Consider the following 7,644-nt stretch of genomic DNA (forward strand, 5'->3'; position numbering starts at 1 on the left):
GAGGCAGGAACTTGCTGCTTACAGCTTGCTCAGCCTGCTTGCTTACAGCACTAGGACCACCAGCCCAGGATGGCACCACACAGCATGCAGGCTGAGCCTCCTACAACAATCAGAAAATGTGTAACAGATTTGCCTGCAGCCTGATCTTATGGGAGCATTTTCTCAATTGAGGTTTTTCTCGCAGGTGACCCTTGATGCTGTCAAGTTGACATGAAGTAAAAACTAGCCAACACACCCATGCTCAGACAGAGGTGGCTCAGTGGTTTAAAAGCTCCTGCTGATCTTCCAGGGGACTCAGTTCCCAGCACCTCAGGTCAGGTGGCTTAGAACCTCTAACACTTGAGCTCCAGGGGAGGTGGCACCTGGACACCTGTGCTCAGCTGCACACACTCAGAGACTTGTGGAACAGAATAAAAACATCTTGGGCCAGGCGGTGGTGGTGCACGCCTTTAATCCCAGAGACAGAGACTTGGGAGACAGGGGCAGGCTGATTTCTGAGTTCGAGGCCAACCTGGTCTACAATGTGAATTCCAGGGCTATACAGAAAAAAAAAACCCTGTCTTGAAAAAAGCAAAAACAAAAAATTCTTAGAACACTGAAGGGACTGGTGGATAGATGATGGCTCACTGAGCGGGTGCTGAGGACTTGAGTTGGTACCCGAGTCCGCATAATGGAAACAACTGGTGTGTTGTCTTACGAGTGCACACATAAAATAGATGGTTCATATGGAAGTGGCTGAAGAGGGCTCGGCAGAAGAGGACCCGGGTTCCATCCCAGCATCCATAGCTCGTGGTTCACAGCTGTATGTCATACCAGAGAATACAACACCTGGACTCACCTGTCTTGTGTGGACATAAGCACCTACACACAGCTTAGAATAATAATTAAAGTGAAATGAGTTTGCTGGGGGCAGGGGACTGGTAAAGACTGATGGGCTGGAGACCAGCAGATAGGTAGAGGGCTCCTGCCAGGCCTGACCTGAGTTCCAGACGTTGGACCCACAGGGTAGAAGAGCGGCTGAGCCCCACAGACCTCTGTGTGTGGCATATGCACACAACTACAACACCACAAAAAGTGTTTTAAAAAGTTTATAAGGGTGTGGTGATGAATGTCTTTATCCCATCACTTGGGAGGCCGGGGCTGACAAATATGAGTCCAAAGCCAGCCTGGTCTACATACCAAGTTCCAGGACAGTCGGGGCTACATAGCCCCTGTCTCAACAAAACCAAGGCGAAGCCAGGTGTGGTTATATATGCCTTCAACCCCAGCACTCGGGAGGCAGACACTTCGCCCAGCCTCGTCTACAGAGAGAGTTCTAAGTTCTAGGACAGTCAGGGCTACACAAAGAAGCCCTGTCTCATATGCAAAGCAAAACCAAGCAAGTTCAAACTGGTATGGCACATACCTGTCACTCTCAGAACTTTGCACCCAAAACTTAAAAAAAAAAGTCAATGTAATAGTGAATAGATGAAAATAATACTTAGCCAGGCGGTGGTGGTGCACGCCTTTAATCCCAGCACCTGGGAGGCAGAGGCAGGCAGATTTCTGAGTTCCAGGACAGCCTGGTCTACAGAGTGAGTTCCAGGACAGCCAGGGCTATACAGAGAAACCCTGTCTCCAAAAACCAAATAATAATAATAATAATACTTTAGACACCACACTGGCTTTGAACTCATGGCAATCCGGTCTCAGCTTCCCAAGTCCAGGAATTACAGGTGTGTGAGCCACCATGCTTGACTGAACATCTTAAAGGACATGGCCCAGCCCCAGTCTGCCCCCTAAAGAGACACAAGTGAATCACTAATTATATACGGCGAAAGCTCCTTGAGGATGTAGTAGTAGGTTTGGGGCGGGGGTCCACTCTGCAGTTTTGTAGTTCAGCAGTGTCCAAAAATGACCAGGATGGCTGGGTAGATTGAAACCTTTTATTTAGGTTTGTGGCCATCCAGTTACAAAACTGTTACAAAATTGAGAAATGGTCAGGGGCTGCGTGTACGGGAGTTCTTGGAGCTTGAGGGTGTTTGGATGGTAATGTGAATTTAATCCCATTTGAATGTGTCCCAGTTGCCTTTGTCCCTAACCCCAGCAGGTAGCAAATGAGGATACTGCCTGCTTGAGACAAATTGCTAAACCTCATATGCCCTGCTGGTGGGTGGGAATAAAAGGCCCAAGAAAAATGTCCCTAATTCTGGTCAAGCCGGAGGTAAAAGAAAAGTTTCCAGGCCAAACCAAAACAAAGCATGGTCTACACAGCCAGGTAGCAGAGACTTGTGTGCTCCACCCAACCCCCCACCGTGTGTAGATCTTGTCGTCTCTGAGTAACACGGTGTGGATAGCTATAATGACTATTCCTGGTTGTCAACTTGCTCACCTGTGATCCAGATCTTGAGGCTGGAAGACACAAGTTTCTGACCTGGATCTTGGCATGAAGATATTGAGGCATAGTGACCATGAAAATCTTTGACCTGGGCAAGGTAGGGCATGCCTTTAATCCCAGGAGACTAAGGCAAGGTGATCTCTGAGTTCAAGGTCAACCAAGTCCCAGATTCAGGCGTGGTGGTATACACTTTAATCTGGGCCACACTTTCTGCTGGAGGTCCCCATAAGGACATTGGACAAAGGAAGATTCGGTCTTCTTCACCTGCTTGCACTTAACTCGCTGGCACATCTGTTGGAACCTACTTCTACAGAAGACCAGCTGAAACACCCAGCCTTGTGGGACTGAGCAACTACTAGATCCTTGGACTTCTCATTCAGAGCTGACCGTTGTTGGGTTAGTCGGAGTGCAGACTGTAAGTCATCACAATAAATTCCCTCAATATAGAGAGGACATTCCATAAGTCCTGTGACTGTAGAGAACCCTGACTAATACAGAAGTCTGTGAAGACGTACCTGAAAGAAATGGTCCCTGTCACCTCCCTCCTGAGCAAGGAAGTCAGTTATGCAAATACCAACCCCTGGAACCTCAGGTTGTAAATTAATTGTGTGAAAGTTCACTCCCTGATCATGACCTGAGTGAGCCCAGCAGGGCCAAGTCAATGCGGTTCTGTTGGTGAGTTCTTGATTTTCCGAATTCCCTGGAGAAGCAGAATCTAAGGGTATGTATGCGATGTGGCTTTTCAGCTTTGCTGAACCTTCGGTGATGGACAGGGTAACAGGGAGACAGTTGAGTTGGCCAGGCAGACTCGGGGTACCTCCCAGCTCGAGCTGAGGAAGGGTTGGAAGCTTCCCTGGAGAGATCTCCGCAGACCTCAGGCCTTGTAGCATCTCGAGAGTTCACCGATTAGCTGCCGCTGGCAAGTCCGCCTGCACCGCTTGACCCCCCAGGACCATTTGGAATGTGGGACTCTGAATCTCAGGTTTGAAGAGAGCACTTTCTACGAAGATCCTGGCGTTTAGTGTAAAGAACTCAGTGGCCGTGCTAGCACTTCTGCTTGTCTTCTGGAAAGTACATCCTTTGAGATGACGACACATTAGTAGTATAAATAATGAATTCCATGTGGCCTTTTCAGTGTTTATAGTGCGCGTGCACATGCGTGTGTGTATGTGTGTGTCTCAGGAGTTGGGGTGGGAGGAGTCATTGTCCTCAGATGTGTCTAACGATTTTTCCTTTGGGTGTGCGTGATATCTATGCACACATGTTTATAACCCTGAGCTATTACTTACTAGGATTCATCTGGACTGCTCTTGGCTCCATTGGGCCGGCCCCCAGAGCCATGTTTTTACAGTTCAGCTAACCCATGATGGCTAGGCTCTTCCTGTCCTGCACACTCTTGTGTTCCACAGCGGCTTCTTTCTTCTCCTACCTCCTTGGTGGCATCTTTATTCACCGGTCACAGCAAGCTGGGGGCAGGGTCACTCAGTGTCTTAAGTTCGGACTCTCTAGTCTTTGGGGTAACCAGTCTGGGTGGGTGGGTGCCCAAATTAGCATTAGAATACAAGCAGCATTAATTAGGCCAACCCACTGTGCGCCCCTCACACAGTAGGCATTTCATCCACAGAGCCCCCGGCACTCTCAGGGATGTGCAGAGGATAATCTGAGGAACAGTCTATGTACTAAAGACTGTTGACAGCCACGCAGCAATCCGTGCCCGTGTCTGTGACAGCGTGGATTTCTCTTGGTTGTTTTCGTTTGTTGTTTTTTTTTGAGACAAGGTCTCATGAGGTAGCTCTGGCTAGCCTGGAACTCACTCAACCTGTAGGCCAGGTTTGCCTGAGACAGTCCTCCCTCTGTCTGGCTCCTGGTGGGATCACAGGTGTGTGGTGCTATCACCTGGAAGGAGGTAACGGGGGTCATCAAAAGGATCAGCCAAGTGGGGTGGTTCATGATTGCCATCCAGCACCCCAGAGTTCTGGGTTCCACGGGTTCTAGGACAGCTGGGGCTGTATGACTTAGTTAGCTTAGGCTACAGTGAGATTCTGTCCCTAAAACACATTAGCAAGAAGAGTAGGTTATGGGACTGGAGAGATGGTTCAGTGGTTAAGAGCACTGACCGCTTTTGCAGAGGTCCTGAGTTCAGTTCCCAGCAACCACATGGTGGCTCACAACCACCTGTCATGGGATCTGATGCCCTCTTCTGGTGTGTCTGAAGATAGCTACAGTGTACTCATAAATAAAATAAAGAATTTTTTTTTAAAGAGCAGGTTACAAGCAAGGCATGCTGGGAACCCAGTGTTAGTGCCTTCACAATCCTGTGGTGAATGGCTGATGAGAACGAGAGACCTCAAGGCCACGAGCAAGGAATGGTCTCCCGTCAGCTTGATGACAGAGCTCAGTGATCTTTCCACTCTCAACACCCTTCATAGGTCACTGGGGAGGGTACCAAGGTCCTGAAATGCTAAGCAAGCGCTCTCTCTCTCTCTCTCTCTCTCTCTCTCTCTCTCTCTCTCTCTCTTGGTTTTCCAAGACAGGGTTCTCTGTGTATCCCTGGCTGTCCTGGAACTTACTCCGTAGACCAGGCTGGCCTCGAACTCAGAAATCTGCCTGCCTCTGCCTCCCAAGTGATGGGATCAAAGCATGTGCCACCACTGCCCGGCTAGCCAGCGCTCTCTTGCCAGCTGCCCCCTCAATGGGAGAAGGAATATGTTTGATAAGGTTACCCGAAATGCCTTCAGTTGCGCACGCACACAGCTCTTTCTAGCAGATGGGCTTTCCAGGGAACCTCTCTCAGGACCCGAGAGCTCCTTTAACAGTCTAAGAGCGATGCTAGGCTACTGCTTGTCCAGTATTGGGCGTGCTTAGCCCTCAGACTTCACTGTATAGCCAGTGACTACGCAGCTTGAAGCAGACATGAGTAACAGCAATGGCGGCTTGAAGTTCTCTTCTTGCTCTTAAGACCACCGGAAAGAAACCTAATGTTTGCTGATTTTGTTTTTGCCTTCCTGGAAAAGGAGCTCACAAGTGAAGTATCCCACTCAGGGTAGCAGGGGCTGCAGTGGGCAGACCATCCCCCTCACCGAATCTGTGCGCATCGCTGTCTAGTGGCACAGCCGTGGTCACAGAAATCGGTGCTGGTGTGTGGTTTCTGTTTCCCTGCCAGTTGCCAATCCAGTTGCCAATCGGGGTTGAGACCTGCAGATGACCTTTGTCCCACATGCTCCAGAACACCCTGTGACAGCAACATGGGCTGGTTTCCTCTGCTCTTCTCAGCTGTCCCAGCCAGCCAATCCTGAATAAGACAGCCTTGTTTTTTGTTTTTTAATCTACCAAGTCCCAAGATATTAGAGCTATTCCACGAACACAGGGTGTGATTCCAGAAGGTCTCGTAAAAACCTTGTTGGGGAGAAGTGCCAGGCCACCTTTGGGGGAACTTTCCTCCCTCCCTCACTGTGGACTCACAGGCCAGAGTGACCTCCCCCTTATTGCTTATGACACCTTGGCCCTTAGATGGCTCTTATTTAAGTCTCTAGGAATTTTGAAATAAAGCAAGCGGTGGGGTGGGGTTGAGGTGGCAGGGCTCTCAGGGCCCCGGTGCAGCCCTACTGGGCTGCTGGAAAATCTGTTTTCTCCCAGCCTGGGTCACTGCTGCCTGCAGCTCAGTGCCTTGAAGGTTAAATGCCCTGGGGGATATTTTTAAACTGCAGGGGCTGGTTAATCTAAAAGTGACATTTACAGCCACAGTGGAGAGCAGCCTGCAGGGCAGCTTAGATCCGGGCCTCAGCCAACAAGGAGCTTGAAAAATGTCAACCCTGGACACGCAGTTTGGAAGCCATGGGGAATGCAAGGCCAAAGTGTGAACACAGTAAGTGAGCCCACCCCTGCCCCCCGGGGGCCACGGGCCTCAAAGCCTTCCCTGTGGGATGGTGTGTGTATGTGTGTGTGTGTGTGTGTGTGTGTGAGAGAGAGAGAGAGAGAGAGAAAGAGAGAGAGAGAGAGCGAGAGAGCGCAAGAGCGTGTAGTGTCAGTCCCAGACAAAAGTAGCCACTTGAGAGTTTTAGGGGACACAGAACTGCTGAGCAGTCTGTTATAAAAGCCAGTCTCTGGTTCCGTGTTTCAGGTTGAATCTGCCGCTTTGCCCTATAACTGCCCTGACTATTATTTTAAAATAAAAACGGACTTCCATGTAGGTGGCTGGCCATCTCTACTTGCCCAGGACAGGGTGATTCCAGGGGACTCAGAATTATCTTTTATTGTGTCTTTAGTTGGTGTTTATTTACCCGGGATGTCCTGGAACTTGCCGAGCCATCTAGGCTGGCCTTGAACTCACAGTTGCCCTCCTGTCTTAAAACAAAACAAAACAAACACTGGCTGCTCCATTCCTCAGTGGAGGCCCAAGTCATGACTGGAGGTGCAGGTCTGGGACTTCCTGCATCCATGGTTTCCTCCAGAAGCTCTGGAAATGTTGTAGGTGTGCTTGTGTCTGTATAGGAGTTGCATGAACCACCTTTGTGTGTGCACGTGCACCTTTTATAATGTTTTGGGCTAATTCAGAAATGCTGGAGGTGTCAAACCTGATTCTCAGGCTGTGTGGGCTACGGGCATGCTTGTATTTTGAAATGGAGGTGGCCTCTGGATCTTCCTCCAATAGAATCCTGGCAATCTCCTGTTCTAACGTGGCCTCTGAGTCTTGAGTCAGAACTCTCACTTTCAGGGTGGGTTTGTGTGTCCCTAGTGGGGTGTGGGAGCAGTCCGAAATCACAGCAACCTGAGAAGGGCACACACACATTCAGTCTTTCTTATTCTGTGTGTGTGTGTGTGTGTGTGTGTTGTGGCCGTGGGGTGCAGCCTGGCAGCTGGGCTGGGCACCTTCATTCTAGGAATCCAGGGCTCCTGTCACAGAGTCCAGGCTGCTGAGGGATTGCTCTCTGTATGGCAGGTCTGAGCAGGGTGCTCAGATGACCTTGAGATTCCCAGGGCAGGGAGGAGTAACAGGTGCTCTTTCTCCCATCCCTGGGTCAGAGCACTAAGCTGCATAGAATTTCCCCGATGGCTCTGGCCAATCAAGCGGTGGATGGTGAAAGCCCCACCCCGGTTCAGCTTGCTCCTGCTCTTCTCTGAGCCCTCTTAACCACCCCACACCTGTGCGTTCTCCATAGGAGCAGCTACTCTCTAGGAAAGACCCTTTAGCTTGCCCAAGCTTAGTGTCAGTCCACCTTTTTTTTCTTTTTCTTTTTCTTTTTCTTTTTTTTTTTTTTTTTTTTTTT

General features: G+C 49.8%; 1 protein-coding gene across 1 annotated transcript in view; it reads left to right on the forward strand.

Annotated features, from left to right (window-relative positions):
* Positions 1-5,682: 5,682 nt before the first annotated feature.
* The window catches only part of Acacb (acetyl-CoA carboxylase beta), a 106,680-nt gene continuing 104,718 nt past the window's right edge, over positions 5,683-7,644 (forward strand). The window contains exon 1 of the mRNA XM_029477795.1: positions 5,683-6,242. The gene's annotated coding sequence lies outside the window, so the exon portion shown is untranslated. The remainder of the gene's footprint in view (positions 6,243-7,644) is intronic.

This window comes from Mus caroli, chromosome 5, assembly GCF_900094665.2.
Source record: "Mus caroli chromosome 5, CAROLI_EIJ_v1.1, whole genome shotgun sequence".
Lineage (NCBI taxonomy): Eukaryota > Metazoa > Chordata > Mammalia > Rodentia > Muridae > Mus > Mus caroli.